Genomic DNA, 14,765 nt, shown 5'->3' on the forward strand with positions numbered 1-14,765 from the left:
TGTCTCTGACGAACGTCAAGTGTAGCAGCCATCTTGGAGATATGCTGTGACGGCGCCACTCATGGGAACAGGTCGAACTAAGTTTGAAAACAAGCGGGAAGGATGTACCTACATACTGTAAAACTTTCACACATGCAGAATGAAACCTGCATTTTTACAAAAATAGTGTGCATTTCTTTTGGAGTGACGCTCGTACGTTGGCTCCTTTCCGCCATTCTGTCAGATCTCCACACGCCGTCCCATGATACTGTGCTGATTCCACTCAGCTGAACGATTGCATGGTACCAGAGCTCCACCGGCGACAGCGCTCCGAAGCGGCCAGTGTGCTCTTTTACTGACGTAACGTTATGTCCGCTAAGCTTATGATAATAAGCCATGAGCACCAGTCATTTGCATCTCATATGGAGATAACACAGGAAACACTCCCCCTAAGCTTGGCAGCGGTGTGGCTGTTGGCTACCGGCTGGAAGCACTTCCTCAGGGGACACCGGTGTGGGTGTGAGGCGCTTATGCCGGTATTACACTATCAAATTTCTTTGTCAAAGAATTGATCAAAGACGTGATCAAATATTCTTCAAATATATTTGACAAAGATCTTTGATGTGGCGCTAAAAAGGGGTATTACACAGTCATGATATTTTTCGTCAAAGTTCGAGATGGCTGACAACAACAACTTGTTATTAACTGAAGCAGTTGCATGTACCACAATTGCAATGTGCGCACATGTGGAAGAGAAGCGGGGGAAGAAAAGGAAACGTACCTGGGTGAAGCCGTGGGTTTTACGATGACAACATAAAAGCATTCAACAAAACTTATTACGGGAGCTTATAGTGTAGGACGTCAAGTGGTACATCAATTACCTAAGAATGGATGAGCATACACTTCTGTATGTGCTCAGTGAAGTGTATCCTCATATCACAAAGCACAATACTCACTAAGGAACTGCTATATCTGCAGAAGACAGGCTCACTGTAACACTCCGATTCCTTGCTACAGGAGAGAGTTAGGTTAGGTTAGGTCAGGTCATGTCTCCAATCTTCTTAATCTAATTTTGTATTCAGGGTGCCTCACGTTGTAAAGCGCCTCATCAGCTTCATACATCTCTATTAGTTTTGTAGTTGTCGGCACACACCGATTGTATTTACCGGCAATGTTTATAAAAACACTACAGACGACAGAACGCTGCAGCGATGCTAGCGCTCCATGTGGTAAGATGTCACATTGCAGTGAACAGAAGACAAGCGACTTCTTTGATCAAATCTACAGCGAGGCCCTAGATTTGATCAAATATTTGACGACATTTGACAAAGTTCACTATTACACCATCAAATTTCTTTGACAAAGATATTGGAGAAAGAAATTTGATAGTGTAATGCCGGCTTTAGCGGCAGGTGTTTGTTTGGCAGCTAGAGTTGTGCGCGCGGGAAGGGCAGGCGAGGCCCGCAGGTCTGGGCTCTGGGCGATGCGACGCCGCCGCAACAGATGTGCTCGCCTCGTCGCTTGCAGCTGTTCGCCACAGGGGTTCTGGGAAGTGCCTGGCAAAACGTAGCCAAGACGGACGCCTATTATTTGGTGCTGTTCTGCCCGCGTGCTGAATACGTATTACTGACCTTCCTTAGCAACGTTGTCAGTTTCCTGTGCCAACTTTGTGCTATGGAAACTAATTACAGGTATCCCAGTGTTTCCCCATGTAACGGACCTTCGCTTCCGGTTAATTAAGAGTTTTGTAAGTGACACATGCAACTAATATTCCCTGTTGTTTGGGAAAGGCGTCTTTTCAAAGCACTCCGTCTTCAGGCCACGAGTGGCCTACCGGGACCATCCGACCGCCGTGTCATCCTCAGTGGAGGATGCGGATTGGAGGGGCGTGGGGTCAGCACACCGCTCTCCTGGTCGTTATGATGGTATTCTTGACCGAAGCCGCTACTATTCGGTCGAGTAGCTCCTCAATTGGCATCGCGAGGCTGAGTGCACCCCGAAAAATGCAACAGTGCAAGGCGGCCCGGATGGCCACCCATACAAGTGCCGACCACGCCCGACAGCGCTTAACTTCGGTGATCTCACGGGAACCGGTGTATCCACTGCGGCATAGCCGTTGCCACCTTCTATTCAGAAGAATAATAAATATCCGAATAACAGCAGTTACAACCGAATCGTTATCGCACAATTATTTTTGCAGGTTAACGACAGAAAGAAATTTTGACAAAAAACGTAAAAATGACATTAGTGAAACTCGGAGTAAATAGACTGCATCCGTTATAATTTTAGATTGCAAATTGCTTAAGAACGGTCGCCACATCACTAAGCCAGCAAAAATTACAGTATAATTATGAATTGTTTATAACCTGTAATTACCAACTAATCACTGAATTGTAACCTTGCGAGAAAGGAAGCAAAAGCACTGACCCGAGCTCGGTTGTAAAAACATGCAGTTAATACGATGACTTAATCAGAAAGCCAGTAAAATAATCTGTACGGAACATGTGCAAGTAAAAATTAATTGTTGGCGAAACAGTTTATTTAATGAATAGCTTTGCATTAATCACTGTAATCCAAACTGTTACTGATTTTAGAAATTCAGTTCATAAATACTTGTTTTCTATTAAAGTAAGTTATTTGTGAAAAGTTAGTAATGTTCTTTTCGTGGAGGCAAAGTAATTTTACACTACACAGTTAATTTAATTTGCATGTGAGCACAGTTTGCGATGCACACAAACAGCGTGAGATGTATTAGTCCGAGGTAATATTTGCTTTACTCTTATACTAGTAGTTATTACTATTTATCGAGTTGTTTTTCCAAGAAATAAAGCTTACTGCTGTTAAATGACAGTTTTGCTTAGCACTCAGTTTTATAAATTGCACTTTTTTATCTTAGTTACCGAAATTAAATAAGCTCATTATTTTCCATATTTTACTATTCTTTCACTGGTGGTATTCTGAGAGTAGTTAATGGTGACAGGATAACACCCTGTTAGGTAAATGATTGAGCTTAAGTTCATTTCCACTATAACAGTTGCTGCACGAAACACTCTGTTATCCAATTAAGAAAAAACTACTACGCTGGCTAGTCTTGTACAGTCTACAGATGAAATTGGTTCGATCTTACTTTGATGAGTTGCTGCCGGGATCGGTGTAAGTCATCATTCGTCGGCAATGAATGGCAACAGGCTCTTTTCTTATCCATATAAGAATTTTGAGCCCACAGTTGTCTGCTTGAATATTAACTACTCTTGATGACGATTTACTGGGCCCATTTGCAACAGGGGGCCACAGAATACACCTGCCCATATATTAAAAACTCTTACAGTTTATTCGTTACATTTCCGCGCACCGCGTCTGCACTTGACCACTTGTCGCTAGCAACTCCCTCCGCCGACTAGGCCGGCCGGAGTGGCCGTGCGGTTCTGGGCGCTACGGTCTGGAGCCGAGCGACCGCTACGGTCGCAGGTTCGAATCCTGCCTCGGGCATGGATGTGTGTGATGTCCTTAGGTTAGTTAGGTTTAATTAGTTCTAAGTTCTAGGCGACTGATGACCTCAGAAGTTAAGTCCCATAGTGCTCAGAGCCATTTGAACCATTTGAATCCGCCGACTATTTGTGCCCGACTCCGCGCTTACGCGCCAAGCGACATAACTCCTTTTCAAACATTCTTTGACTGTATACAATAGCAAACTTCCCTGACAGGGACCAGTTTTTTACGGCATCGTAATTACAGTATTCTTTTTAATTAGTTAGAATTAATTATTTGGAGTTAAATTATAAGACCAAATTAATAAAATGACAGAAGGTACATATGACAGAAATTACGTCACACTTACATTATAGTTACAAAATTAACTATATGAAAAATTTATTAGACATTGTGTTCTTGTTTCTCCCTGAACTGGCACTGTTCTTATTAGTGCTTGGGAAAGCCGCTACAATTGTTCATACAATGCGCTTGGAAGTCAGCTCAACGTTTTTATGCGTACGTCAAAATAACTTGCGGCTACGGCTACTGATGATAACATTTTTCCGCCCGTAGAGATAAATGAACTCGTCTGTGAATCGAGGTTAGTATGCTACTGCGATTCATTATGCTATGAAATGTGCAAAGCATAACAGCCTAAATGGTGTACATACGGGTCATAACCTTTTTTTTTTACATTCTCCCGGTTGAGCGGTCTGTCGAGTAACCTCTCACTATAAATCGAGGGGCCTTCCAGACCAGCTGCCGGTACTTTGCCATAGAAGCCACTTTTGGGCAGAGTTGGAAGAGGGTTTCCAGTACCAGTTTTTGATTAGCAACGAAGGCAAACACCCTAAAAACCTTGGGAGGATGAATAGTATTATTCATTTAAAGGTGTGTGTGTGTGTGTGTGTGTGTGTGTGTGTGTGTGTGTGTGTGTGTGTGTGTGTATTTGCAGCCATGTTGTTGATGTCGTTTTTGCGCACAATATTTTGACGACCAAACCGGTCGCCTTCTTCAGGTGCTGTGAGTTCTGTTGTTACGCGTGCTCACCGCCTGGGCTGCTGTCAGACCAAACTATTGTCGGTGTTGCGCCGCTATTTATAGAAGAGTTCGACTCCCGGCTGCCGCCACACCCTTTCATGTTCATTTGCTACTCATTTGTCGTTCTTAACTAGTACTATTATTTCGTAAAACGCACATTGTCCCAGCTGTTTCAGGCCGACGAATTAAATTGAAGTCCCGATCCCAAGCTATGCTTAAGTAGCTGGAACATTCGTCCCGGATTGTTAGGTTTTCCAACATGTGCATTTCACGGATTACCACCACGTATTCCGAAAAACAAATGACCAACAAATGAGCATCAAAGGGCGTAGCGAGCGCAGGGGGTCGCGACACCAATACCTCATAGTCTGGTCGGGAAGACAGCGAGTACATACGCGCTGTACGCAGAACCTGAAGAAGACGAACATATGAAAGCACTCCGTTAATCAATCACGTCGAGCCGGCCCGTGTGCCCGAGCGGTTCTAGGCGCTTCCGTCTGGAACCGCGCGACTGCTACGGTCGCAGGTTCGAATCCTGCCTCGGGCATGGATGTGTGTGATGTCCTTAGGTTAGTTAGGTTTAAGTCGTCCTAAGTTCTAGGGGACTGATGACCTCAGATGTTAAGTCCCATAGTTCTCAGAGCCATTTGTACCATTTTTTAATCACGTCAAGAAAACCCGAGAGACCGTATAATAAATAGCCTGCTTGTCTATTCATGTATCGCATATGCAACAGCTGAAGCATATGTGTTGCGCGTTATTCAAGTCATCTCCAGAATGCCTTTATGGCACTTAAGCTCACAGAAGAACGCAGTTAATATCTTGTGTTTTGATGAGTATACGACTCACAGACGAGATATTTATGATGGTTATAAAATGAAATTTGTACACTTTCACGCAGCTACTAATGGCATTGTATAACTTGGCCGATTCGGACGCAGTGAACGTAATGTTTTACAGCTATACATCATTGTTAAAGTGTAGCTTGTACGAAGGGTTTAACGTTCTTGTTTCCAGTCCGTGAAAGCCAAGAAACGTTCTGAAATCAGTAGAATTAAAACACCAACAGAAGGCACAAAATGTATTAGGGTTAACATTTAACTATAACATTACTTATTCATTCAGAGGACTCTAAGGCTGGTCTCATGCAGCTCTTTAACATAGCCAGAACATAATCATATGTAAAGGACAAGTAGAATGCTATTCATAACGAATGGAACCATTCTGTCGGGTGTGCCTACACACGTTCACCCGAACCGTTTTGCTTGCTCAGGTGTGGTACACACAAGAGCTTCGGTAAAGCTTGAAAGATTTTCATCTTAAACTGTGGCCATTATTTCAAGCGAAGAAATTCATTAGTGTTGCTAAATTCGTTATTTGCTTTTAGAAAATCAGGCAGTTGGTAGTATTTTTTAACGTTAGACGGTGGGTGGTACTTTCTTACTTTTGCCACCAATCTTGTGCAATAAATTCTCGCTTTCCTCAGTCGTGGAACTCCTTCAATTTTACTTTCTACGAACAACGTTTCCATTTATAAAGCTTGAAAAATTTCTCAAGGGTATCGTTCCTTTTACGGTTTGCCGTTGGTAAATGAACGCACTGCAGCAGGCGCTCACTCAACTGATCCTCAGCCCCCCCGTCAGCCACCGCGCCGACAATCAACTTATGTTACCTCAGAATGCCACACTGAAGTCCGTTTTACACGAGCGACTCTCTGGTCAGAGTCGACTACTACTGGTTGCTCACCACGTGCTTGCTAAATCAGCCGCCACCCACGCCACTAGTGGATCCGTGGCTTCAGTGATAAAATGACTGTGCGGAGCGTGGAGTTGGCCGGCCGGAGTGGCCGAGCGGCTCTAGGCGCTACAGTCTGGAACCGCGCGACCGCTACGGTCGAGGTTCGAATCCTACCTCGGGCATGGATGTGTGTGATGTCCTTAGGTTAGTTAGGTTTAAGTAGTTCTAATTTCTAGGGGACTGATGACCTCAGAAGTTACTGCTCAGAGCCATTTGAACCATTTTTGGAGCGTGGAGTTGTGAAATCTTGAGTATACTACAAATTGTGATTACGCTTCGTCTGCTTGTATAGGAAGTTAAACCATTCTTGTCGCCCTTACTCCTGTTATAGTAGTGGATTTTGTGTCTCTTTCGTCATTATTTTGTTATTTTCTTTGTGACACATTGTGAAGTTGCACGAGGGCTTGGTATGTTTCCTACTACTATTCTCCCACAAGATAGGAGAAATATCTAAAAGCAAAAAGATATTTGCATTGCACAATACCTAACTGCACAAAGAAAAAGTCTAGGCTCTGCGTAAACAAGACATAAATAGATAAAAAAATGGCTCTGAGCACTATGGGACTTAACATCTATAGTCATCAGTCCCCTAGAACTTAGAACTAATTAAACCTAACTAACCCAAGGACATCACACAACACCCAGTCATCACGAGGCAGAGAAAATCCCTGACCCCGCCGGGAATCGAACCCGGGAACCCGGGCGCGGGAAGCGAGAACGCTACCGCACGACGACGAGCTGCGGACATAAATAGATAAAACTTTTTTGTAGTAAATTATTTCAACAATGGAGAAATCGTATTTCCTATTCTTTCAGTTGTCAAAAGTGTGGAGAATTTGCCTTTTGACGTTTGTCAAGAACATCCAGTAGGGGTTTTGCTTTAGTTCAAAAATGGTTCAAATGTGTCTGAGCACTATGGGACTCAAGTTCTAAGTTCATCAGTCCCATAGAACTTAGAAGTACTTAAACCTAACTAACCTAAGGACATCACACACATCCATGCCCGTGTGAGGATTCGAACCTGCGACCGTAGCGGTCGCGCGGTTCCAGACTGTAGCGCCTAGAACCGCTCGGCCACTCCGGCCGGCTGTTTTGCTTTAGTCATTAGTAATACTTTTTTATCATTGTTCGTTTCTAGATTCTGTTACTATATTTAGAGTTTTCCTAGAAAGGGAGCTACTTCATAATCTGACTTAAAGCGTTCATTTGCCAAACAGCACAGCAGCCAGTTTTCACAACACTAGCAGTTGTGGCGCTGACGTGTAAACGACAACGGCTACTTGCGCCAGGCGAGTCTCAGTACAGGAATAAAACACCTGCAGCGTTGCAACTGACTCACTTGCGACGAATAGTCGATTGAGACAAGAAAGTCGCGAGTGTTAAAGGGGCTTCTTAAGGACAACCATATGCCGATGCTGAAAGGGAAGCGCTAGATTGACGTATGACGAGAAAGGTAAAGTCTTAAAAGGGCCAGAAACAACTCTAAAGCACAACGAAAAGGAGAGAAAATTTACTGAAGATAATGGATTCATTTGAAATCAAGAGCAACTGCAGATGTTTCGCGAGTGGAGTTGGCTTTATCAAGGAGTACAGGAATTATGATGAGTGTCGCAATTTGTATTGAGAGGAGATGAGATGAATGGAAGGATTTAGGGGAACTGCGTAAAAACCACATTCAGGCTGACCCTCGTCGTCGATCCACGAGACGGATTCCATGCCAGAAGAGGGCACGTTACCGCGATGCAGGGTCTCTGTAGCTCCCGACCCTGCCGCAGCTGAATTCCGAAACCTGTTGCTAAACATCGCTTTTTCATAACGCGGTCTCCTCACAAACAAACAACATTCAAATGCGATTCCTGAATCAGGATCCCGCCGCTTAATCCTTCCTTGTCTGCAGGATGTAAATGGCGACACTCCTCCCTAGTTCGCCGGCTGTAGTGAAGGGCTAATCATTATCTTTCCCAAGCACGAAGTACAGTTAGTTCGTGCCCTTTGTCGTGTCTTTCGCATGCAGCCTCCGTGCTGCTGCAGTTGTAATGGCGAGCAGTGTAATTTCGTACTGAATGCGAATAGCATGCGGTCGACCGGTGGCGCATAAGCGGACGGTGTCGGCAACGTGAAGAGGCGCCCGTAAGCAGGCAACGAGGTCGCCCCGCTGTGTGTTGTGCCGCGGTGTGTCTGCAGAGCTGCAGAGGTGAAAACTCGCCGGGACAGCCGGAAGCGGCCGTGATTGGAGGCTTCAGGCCGGCACGTGCTCTCGCAGCTAATTAGGCCCGACTGGCGCACATCTCACAGCGGCTGGACGGCGTTTCTAACAGGTCCAGCTGGCCTTCCTGCTGCCTGGAAATCTGCTCTGCTAATCCAAGTACGGTAGCGAACGACCTTGACCTCACCCAAAGTCGAAAGCAAATTCGCAGTCGAATGTTCTCGAGAGCAAATTCGCAGTCGTAGCTTTACACCGTGGGATAGGTCGCCGACTGTGCCGAGGTGGATACCAGACTCCCGTGAGATCACCGAGCTTAAGCAACGTTGGGCGTGGCCAGCACTCGGATGGGTGACCGTCGGGTATGCCGCGCACTGTTGACAAAGTTCCTTTTGTCTTTAAGGTAGAGCCGACAGGAAGGGTGGTGGCGTGAAGTCTTTGATCACTAATCTTTGTGCTGTTCTGAATTGAGAGGCTATGTGCCAGCAACGGGTCTCTCGCTCTCCCTTCTCTCGTCGTCTCAAACACCATCATGAATATATATATATATATATATATATATATATTGTTGTTGTGGTCTTCAGTCCTGAGACTGGTTTGATGCAGCTCTCCATGCTACTCTATCCTGTGCAAGCTTCTTCATCTCCCAGTACCTACTGCAACCTACGTCCTTCTGAATCTGCTTAGTGTATTCATCTCTTGGTCTCCCTCTACGATTTTTACCCTCCACTCTGCCCTCCAATGCTAAATTTGTGATCCCTTGATGCCTCAAAACATGTCCTACCAACCGATCCCTTCTTCTAGTCAAGTTGTGCCACAAACTTCTCTTCTCCCCGAACCTATTCAATACCTCCTCATTAGTTACGTGATCTACCCACCTTATCTTCAGCATTCTTCTGTAGCATCACATTTCGAAAGCTTCTATTCTCTTCTTGTCCAAACTGCTTATCGTCCATGTTTCACTTCCATACATGGCTACACTCCATACAAATACTTTCAGAAACTACTTCCTGACACTTAAATCTATACTCGATGTTAACAAATTTCTCTTCTTCAGAAACGATTTCCTTGCCATTGCCAGTCTACATTTTATATCCTCTCTACTTCGACCATCATCAGTTCTTTTACTCCCTAAATAGCAAAACTCCTTTACTACTTTGTCTCATTTCCTAATCTAATTCCCTCAGCATCACCCGATTGAATTTGACTACATTCCTTTATCCTCGTTTTGCTTTTGTTGATGTTCATCTTATATCCTCCTTTCAAGACACTGTCCATTCCGTTCAACTGCTCTTCCAAGTCCTTTGCTGTCTCTGACAGAATTACAATGTCATCATCGAACCTCAAAGTTTTTACTTCTTCTCCATGAATTTTAATACCTACTCCGAATTTTTCTTTTGTTTCCTTTACTGCTTGCTCAATATACAGATTGAATAACATCGGGGAGAGGCTACAACCCTGTCTCACTCCTTTCCCAACCACTGCTTCCCTTTCATGCCCCTCGACTCTTATAACTGCCATCTGGTTTCTGTACAAATTGTAAATAGCCTTTCGCTCCTTGTATTTTACCCCTGCCACCTTCAGAATTTGAAAGAGAGTATTCCAGTTAACGTTGTCAAAAGCTTTCTCTAAGTCTACAAATGCTAGAAACGTAGGTTTGCCTTTTCTTAATCTTACTTCTAAGATAAGTCGTAAGGTCAGTATTGCCTCACGTGTTCCAACATTTCTACGGAATCCAAACTGATCTTCCCCGAGGTCCGCTTCTACCAGTTTTTCCATTCGTCTGTGAAGAATTCGCATTAGTATTTTGCAGCTGTGACTTATCAAACTGATAGTTCGGTAATTTTCACATCTGTCAACACCTGCTTTATATATATATATATATATATATATATATATATATATATATATATATATATATAGGGTGAGTCACCTAACGTTACCGCTGGATATATTTCGTAAACCACATCAAATACTGACGAACCGATTCCACAGACCGAACGTGAGGAGAGGGGCTAGTGTAATTGGTTACTATAAACCATAAAAAAATGCACGGAAGTACGTTTATTAACACAAACCTACGTTTTTTAAATGGAACCACGTTAGTTTTGTTAGCACATCTGGACATATAAACAAATACGTAATCAGTGCCGTTTGTTGCATTGTAAAATGTTAATTACATCCGGAGATATTGTAACCTTAAGTTGACGCTTGAGTACCACTCCTCCGCTGTTCCATCGTGTGTATCGGAGAGCACCGAATTACGTAGGGATCCAAAGGGAACGGTGATGGACCTTAGGTACAGAAGAGACTGGAACAGCACATTACGTCCACATGCTAACACCATTTTATTAGTCGTTTTCACTGACGCACATGTACATTACCATGACGTGGAGGACGCATAAATTGGCCAGCCCGTTCTCCTGATCTTACACCTCTGGACTTCTTTCTGTGGGGTACGTCAAAGGAGAATGTGTACCGTGATGTGCCTACAACCCCAGAGGATATGAAATAACGTATTGTGGCAGCCTGCGGCGACATTACACTAGATGTACTGCGGCGTGTACGACATTCATTACACCAGAGATTGCAATTGTGTGCAGCAAATGATGGCCACCACATTGAACATCTGTTGGCCTGACATGTCAGGACACACTCTATTCCACTCCGTAATTGAAAACGGAAACCACGTGTGTTCGTGTACCTCACCCCTCATGGTAATGTACATGTGCGTCAGTGAAAAAGACCAATAAAAAGGTGTTAGCATGTGGACGTAAAGTGCTGTTCCAGTCTCTTCTGTACCTAAGGTCCATCACCGTTCCCTAGGATCCCTACGTAATTCGGTACTCTCCGATACACACGATCGAACAGCGGAGGAGTGGTACTCTGGCGTCAACTTTAGGTTACAATTTCTTCGGATGTAATTAATATTTTACAATGCAACAAACGGCACCGATTACGTATTTGTTTATATGTTCAGATGGGCTAACAAAACTAACGGGGTTCCATTTAAAAAACGTAGATTTGTGTTAAAAAACATACTTCCGTGCATTTTTTTATGGTTTGTATTAACGAATTACACTAGCCCCTCTCCTCACGTTCGGTCTGTGGAATCGATTCGTCAGTATTTGATGTGGTTTACGAAATATATCCAGCGGTAACGTTAGGTGACTCACCCTGCATATGAATTTGGTCAGCTATAGACGGCAGTATTATATATATATATATATATATATATATATATATATATATATATATATATATAGTGTAACTTACACTTAACAGATAGCCGGCCAGAGTGGCCGAGCGGTTCTAGGTGCTACAATCTGGAACCGCGCGACCGCTACGGTCGCAGGTTCGAATCCTGCCTCAAGCATGGATGTGTTAATTAGGTTTAAGAAGTTCTAGGGGACTGATGACCTCAGATGTTAAGTCCCATAGTGCTGAGAGCCATTTGAACCATAAAATCGGAGACAACTTACTAAGAAACTGAAACCGCTTCAGGCAAGATTGCCCGAAATATTCCTATTCCAATGTTTGCGTCAAAAAGCTTTTTTGTAAAGACACCTGCTATTTTCATCACTCCAACACAGTAGATCAGCTTGGATTTCAGTATAATCAGTGTTTTCGATGCTTATTGTCTGTAAGTGCTGCATTAAGGTAATTTTTATCATGCTTGTTTTTTTTTATATTTAAATCTCTGAGCTTCTATTTTTTTGTCAGTGCACTCTGTAATCAAATCTAAATTTCTTTTGTAAAGCACAGCTGCAAAGCAACCAACACACTCTTTACATGTCTTGCTTCGTTTTTGTTTCCTGGTAACCGCACTGCAAAATTCCTTTTAGGAGTGTGATGAAGAACTCCTCTTTCGGCACTCCACTTTAATTTATTTTCCTCATAGAGTTTATTTGGAGCCTTTCGATATTCAATTTCGATTATGTGGCAGCAACACGCACGCATGAACTGTATAGTCTGAAGCTGGCTTATATGAGGCGAGAAGCTTCAAACCATGGGGCAACTGTCACACTATTATTCCGCCTGACTGGCTAAATCGTCGTAGGCGCCGAACTCTCTTACATCATACTGCCGGATTCCCATTCCCTCCATTACTCAGAAAGCAGGAAAATAATTAAGACGACGTCTATGATGATCTTAACAGAGATCAAGCCAAAGTTCGGATCTGACGAGGCTGGAATGGGAAGGTTCCCTCGCGACAGTTGCCCTATGCGATTTAGGCAAACATAGATAAATCTAAAGACCTAGGTTGCCAAGCGAGGATTTGAACCCCGCTCTTCCACAAAGCGGATCTCGTGGCTTAAATCACTACATTACCTCTTTCGATACATTTGTTTGGAGCATCGTCTCATGGACCAGTTTTCGGAAAGGTCAGGCGAGGTTAACCACGCACCAGGGAACTTATTCCGATTTTCACCGATTCATCGTGATAGCTGACCACCGAAACTGATTACTGCAACTAACTGGGATCAAATATTTTCGTTGTTTTAAGAGAGTCATCAACGTGAGTTTTGTTGGCCCGCAATACAGTCACTAAATCTGAATTTACAGCGAATTGAATCCAAAACGACTCACAGTATCTACCTGTTTCACAGTGTCCACAGAGAAAAAAATCTTGATCAGGATAGTTTGAAATTCCTCAAAGAGATTGCATCTGAAGCATATTATATGTATAGTAGGTGAAAAAAAGACTGTTTTACTCGATATATGCCAAGGAATCATGCAGAATTACATACATATCGATATTGATTACTTTCAAAGTTCTCGTCGCATTTAAATTAATTCCTGGCCTTTCTTCGGAGGAATTAGTGGTGTGGACAGGACGTCAGAGAAGATCTACCACAGAAGTTTTGCAAAGACACCTGGACATCCTAAATTAATGTCGCTTTGGTGATTTAATTCTGACCTCCGCCAAATAAAAGGTCAACATCACGATTACTGTTAGCGACGGCGAATACTTTGTGCGCTGAATGGTTCTGTCAGTTTTCTTTATACGACGCATTTCTTTGTAAACTGGCTGATACAGAAACTTCGTGTCAGTCTGTTGCTGAAAAATGGAGTATAATCTGTTTTTTGCAACCTCTTCTGATAACGAGAAGCAGAGTTAATAGGCTGGGCTATGTCAAGAAAATCGCTGTCAGTAAAAGCTTTGTACAACAAAAATTAAAGTGTTAATTAAAGAGAAAGTCTCGTGATCTTCGGATAACGCCCTAAGCATTTAATTGCCCGCAGTAGAATGAGACGCAGGTACTAAATTGCGACTGTTGGGAGTTCTCGGCGCTGATAGGCTGCCGCACTTAACTGCGCTGTCAGACTTAGTACTACTGACCCACAAAGCTGGCTGATAGCCTTCGCCGTGTCACAGGACACAGAGCTGCTTCCCACGGTGGAGACGTGCGATTATCTGCCTCCGGTTCGCAAACAATAGAACTGTTAAAAACAAGTAGCGGTACTTTATTTGCAAATGGTCCTCTTGCAACACACACAGCATCATTAAAAGCGCGTCTGGAAATCTCACCTTGAGTTAATGGGCAAGCCATGCGATTGCAGCGCTAACAATAGCCGCACTCGTCATCGAGAAACTAAGAAAAAAAAGGCCGTGCTGTGAGCTACGGCAGGAAACCGACAAACAGATTTAGCGAACACCAGTCGCGTAAAACTCACTTCTTTACACCCTGAAGGTTGTGGACGTGGCGCTCTAGTTGTCACCGTGTTTCTTCATCCGCTGAAAGAGTACGGTGCAGTTCCGATGTAGCACCCAGTAACAAAATACGTGCTTGCGGAGCACCAGAACAAGCGCGAGATTGGAATGTAAACTTCTTATCAAACAGTAATAAGGATGTTGTTCTTAATCAGGAGAAACCCTCATAAGCGAAAATAGTGTCCGGTCTACCGTTAGAAAGCGTGATAGGATCGTTACTATTGACTGCATGTATAAAAGACCTGGTAGATAACACCAGAAGGTCCCTGAGATAGTTCGCAGAGCCGGCCGTAGTGTCCGTGCGGTTCTAGGCGCTACAGTCTGGAACCGAGCGACCGCTACGGTCGCAGGTTCGAATCCTGCCTCGGGCATGGATGTGTGTGCTGTCCTTAGGTTAGTTAGTTCTAATTTCTAGGCGACTGATGACCTCAGAAGTTAAGTCGCATAGTGCTCAGAGCCATTTGAACCAATAGTTCGCAGACGATTCACAGGCATTCAGGTAAGTCGAGTAATTGCAAAACTAAGGAATTCTGGCAAACTTTAGAGGATCAACTTTGT

The 14,765-nt window shown here is 43.7% G+C and overlaps 1 protein-coding gene and 1 pseudogene across 1 annotated transcript in view; one reads left to right on the plus strand and one right to left on the minus strand.

The window, feature by feature from the left end:
- Positions 1 to 14,765, plus strand: part of LOC124795581 — a 479,635-nt gene that overhangs the window by 198,679 nt on the left and 266,191 nt on the right. The gene's annotated exons all lie outside the window — the stretch shown is intronic.
- LOC124796546 lies at positions 1,983 to 2,100 on the minus strand (annotated as a pseudogene).

This window comes from Schistocerca piceifrons, chromosome 4 (assembly GCF_021461385.2).
Source record: "Schistocerca piceifrons isolate TAMUIC-IGC-003096 chromosome 4, iqSchPice1.1, whole genome shotgun sequence".
NCBI lineage: Eukaryota > Metazoa > Arthropoda > Insecta > Orthoptera > Acrididae > Schistocerca > Schistocerca piceifrons.